At 39.5% G+C, this 4,264-nt stretch overlaps 1 pseudogene; it reads right to left on the reverse strand.

Annotated features, from left to right (window-relative positions):
• Positions 1 to 2,449: 2,449 nt before the first annotated feature.
• LOC149204894 (ubiquitin C-terminal hydrolase 13 pseudogene) lies at positions 2,450 to 3,747 on the reverse strand (annotated as a pseudogene).
• Positions 3,748 to 4,264: the final 517 nt, after the last annotated feature.

Genomic DNA, 4,264 nt, shown 5'->3' on the forward strand with positions numbered 1-4,264 from the left:
AATGATTAATTCATTTAACCATCCAGTGACCACACTCCCAAGCGAGAGATACCCCCCCCACAGAGGAGTGTACGACCCTGTACAGGGCCTCTCGATAATTAAGAAAATCTTGCACTAAGCAAGAATATACGGTAAACCAAGTTTTTCTTCTTTTTCTTTTTTTCCAAGTTTATAGTTATTTTATTGGGTATATTCGATATCATATACGGTAAACCAAGCAGAATGCACAGACTTGGAGAAATCAGCATCTATCCTAGTTTCAACTGAGACCTGCGGCAACCTACTTGGACAATTTTGCCATTTCACTAGCATTTCCAGATTCTTCCAGTCCAATTGGACTGCTGAATTTGACTCTGCTCTTTGAGAAAACCAAGCCAAATTCAATTTCTCCAAGTCTGTCCTGTGGCCCAAAGTCATATTTGTGAATCGAATTACAAGTATGACTCATACTTGTAGGTCAAACGTGAGTCAGACTCTCACTTCTCACAATTCAAACTCAGCCATCTGTCTATAAAAGACACGTAAAAAAAACAAAAACAAAACAAAATAAAGCACTCATTTTGCTTGTTTATTTGCCCCAATTTCACGGCAGACAACCTCCAGATCGTCAATTGTCCAGGATCCATGCCATTTTACAGTATGAAGTTTCTTCTAGATTCTGTCATACCCTGTTTCCCCCCAGTTTGTAAATATGTCTCAATGTCACCGTGAATCACAACATGGATGTTCCTCAAATTTTTTTTTTTTTTTTTTTTTTAAACTAGAACAGACAACTTATAAATGATATACTTATGTTTTGTTAGTTAATGAATATTTACCAAACCACTGATTAAAGAATGAAGCACTAGTACTAGCCATGATACTACGAGTGGAATCCGGTGAGGGCACTAGGAGGTTACCTTTCCTACCAAGTAATTGACCTTTGCCGAAAGTCCCATATTGCCAAATTGCCAGAAATTTAAATTTGAAATTACTTCCCAGAAATCAGTTATTGAGGGAGAGCTGGGTAGTGGGGCAGCCAACCACTGAGAGTTATGAAGGGATGAGAAGTAGCTGGATAGAAGGAACTGTCAACAAAAGGTATGGCAAGTACCCACCTCGATTCCCCAAGTTGACCCATGAATCCATCTGCCACAAGCAAGAAAAATTGTGAGTCTTCTTGGGCCAAGGAAGGGGGATGCACGTGGGGGTTTCAGGAAATGATTATTCCATGTGTGGGTAGTGTGCAGAGGAGATAGGAGGTACTGAAAGAGTGTTTACAAGGTTCTGGGAGTTCCCACGAGCTGAGTGAGTGAAAATCGCAAGTGGGCTCACAGCTGGAAGTTCACAGGCATACGAAATTCATTTGGACTGCTAAAAGTCATGCCCAAGGGTATCAAATTGGAGCTGGGTCCATTACTAGATTTTTGGGCCTGCTAAGATACAAATTTGAGTGCTGAAACGGGGCAGGAAAGCATGAACCTGACCTGGGCAAAAAGGGCTTGTGAATCTGATGCTAGCTCGGAAAAGGTTCACCCTTCTTCAGTTGCAGGCAATTAATATTCAGTTAAGTATTTTCTGTTTTCATAATATTTATAAGTGGTAATTTATTTGTTTTATGTTGGTTGAATGGATATAACCTGCTGGGAATGTTTATGTAATAATAATTTCAGTGCATGTACTTTGGGTATAGCCTAACTTAGTACATGCACTTTGTTCAAAGAAATTAGTACAGAAAAGCAAACCATGAAATATTAATCGAACCAACAAGGTCAAGGATGGCTTAGACAAAAGAAAAGGTTCACTCTTGGAATTCTTCATTCGTAAACACTGTTAGCTGTTCACTTACCAAAAATGTAAAGTAAATGTGAGTAGAAAGGTCTTATGTTCAAATCCCCTATTATTTACCTGTGAACACCTGCTAGGGTGGCCCTGTTCACCCAGCAGTTATAATGGTCGCTGTTATAGTGGTAGTAGTAGGGTAGGAATAGACACCATATCACACAAGTATGAGACCGGTCCAGTTGCTGATTCATCTAATATTGCTGGCCAAGAATGGAATTGAAATTTCCATCTTTTATTTGACAATGTTATGATCGTCACTACCCACAAAAGAAATATAGCAAGACACAGGTAAAGATATTAGCGTGTCCCTGGTGATATGATAACCATAGCAAGATAGGAAACAGTTTGAAACAACTTATGTTTCTTGCCAGATGTAAATATTGGATATACAACTATACTATATAGACATACCGACAATTAAGCTAGTGTTCTGGTTTTTTTTTTTTAAAAGTCAATTTATTCAGAGTGGCATGTTTCAAAATGCTGCAATGACTGGAGTCAACGAGGATGCTAAGAAGAACTGTGATTTATATTCATATATGCTTAGAAAATACTCCATCAAAGCTTGCAACATACCTGGTAGCCACGCCCACACACAATACTTCCTCACAGTTTAGTTACATGTTCACTTAACCATTGTGTCTCGCATGAAGTCATATTCAAAGCGCTTCAGTTGAAGTTGTAGTACAGGAGGAAAATCAATGAAAAGAACACCCTTCTTTGCATCCTGTAGAGCATATTGCTCAGCATGATATTTATTATCCCCTTCAAGGCGTTCCACTTCAACATATTTATCAAATGAAGCATAGACATCTCGACAACCTTTGACATCAAGCTGCAGATCATAAAATGACTCTTTCCTTGTTGACTTGTAATCTACATTTATGCATTCAATATAATTCATATGATGGCCCTCAAACAGTTGCTGTATTGTGCCCTCAACAACTGTCCCCTTCATTTTGTCTTCTAACTTCTCAGATAACACTCTGTTCAACTCCTGAACATCATGTTGCATAAAAGAATCATATGTGTCCCACCCAAAAGATTTCGTTAACTCCTTTGTCGCAACACTGGTGTCACTATACTGGAGCTTATAAAACAAACTCTGTAAAGCCAATGGAATGCTGCTAGATGGCATGTCATTTTCAGTTGTGGGCATATGATACACGGCCTTTCTGAAGTAAGGAATGTGATATAATGTCTGAAGAAGTGAGTTCATGTAGCATGTTGCTCCTTGATTCTTGAGCCCAACATAACCTGTTTCTTTCTTTGAGTCATAGGACCAATAATCAATTACTCTGCGAACAACAACGTCCGCTTCTATTATGAGAGTATCATTCACCAGATAACCTTTTGAATGATCATACACATCTCCAAGCGGCATAAACGATGTGAAACCCCAGTCACTCTCTCGGGCATTGAACTGATGTTGTGTATCTTTCCAGATGGAATACTTAGGGCTAATCTGATTAACAACCGCCAAGCTAAACTGCGCATATCTGCTCCAACCATAAGGCAATGTAGCAGAATCCGCCACATCCAAGTACATCGATAAGTGATCCACATTGTTTCCCTTCGGAAATATTAGCACCCGCCATTTGTAACCTCCCACGGTGAAAACTTCTGAGTAATGCTTCTTCACATTTAACCTCGAAAAATTATCGACAGCCCAGGTAAATCGAGAGGAAGGAGGATCGTCCGGAGGTTGATTCTCCGCGGTACTAACCGTCTCTCCTTGCCCTTCCATGGGCTGAGCCCCGTCATTGAACTCGGGATGCGGGACCAGCATTTCGTCCTCTTCCTGATCTAAAGGAGGAGGGGCCATCATTGTCATTGCGTTTGAGGGTATATCTGTTGATGCAAATCGCCCTCTGCGGATGTCAACCACCTCCAATATCAAAACCACTTACCTTCAAATCCTTTCTGGATACTGGTAACTGATTTGCTTCATATTAGAGTGTTAACTAAAGATACTGGTAACTGATTTGCTTCCAAACTTTACAGTGAACATGGGTCAAAGCAAAACAGGACTGACATAAGTACAAAATTGGGATCGAAGTCGAAAGCTCTAATGCGTTCAGTTTTACACTTAAACACGTACAGTCTCTATTTCTTTGATCAAACTTGCAGGTATATATATGTATATATATAGCCTCAGAACTGTGATACTTTGCCACAAGTTCTCGTCTTTTATGGCATTATACAAGACTGCAAAATATACCTTAAATAAGGTGACTGTAATTTGATGACCGCTCTTGAGTGACTGTAATTTGACTTTAACAGAAGAGCTACTCTATATTTGCTATGTGAAACCATAAAATCGATTATCCACTGATGTATATGATGCTTCAGATCTCATAGGTGGTTCAGAATTCGGATCTCTTAAATGCTGGAAAACTTTCTTAGATGATGAGACCCTTCGTTAACTTTGTCAATGCCC

Source organism: Pinus tabuliformis, chromosome 1_2 (genome assembly GCF_031772625.1).
Source record: "Pinus tabuliformis cultivar Carrire ecotype Pingquan chromosome 1_2, CPIR1, whole genome shotgun sequence".
In the NCBI taxonomy this organism is placed as follows: Eukaryota; Viridiplantae; Streptophyta; class Pinopsida; order Pinales; family Pinaceae; genus Pinus; species Pinus tabuliformis.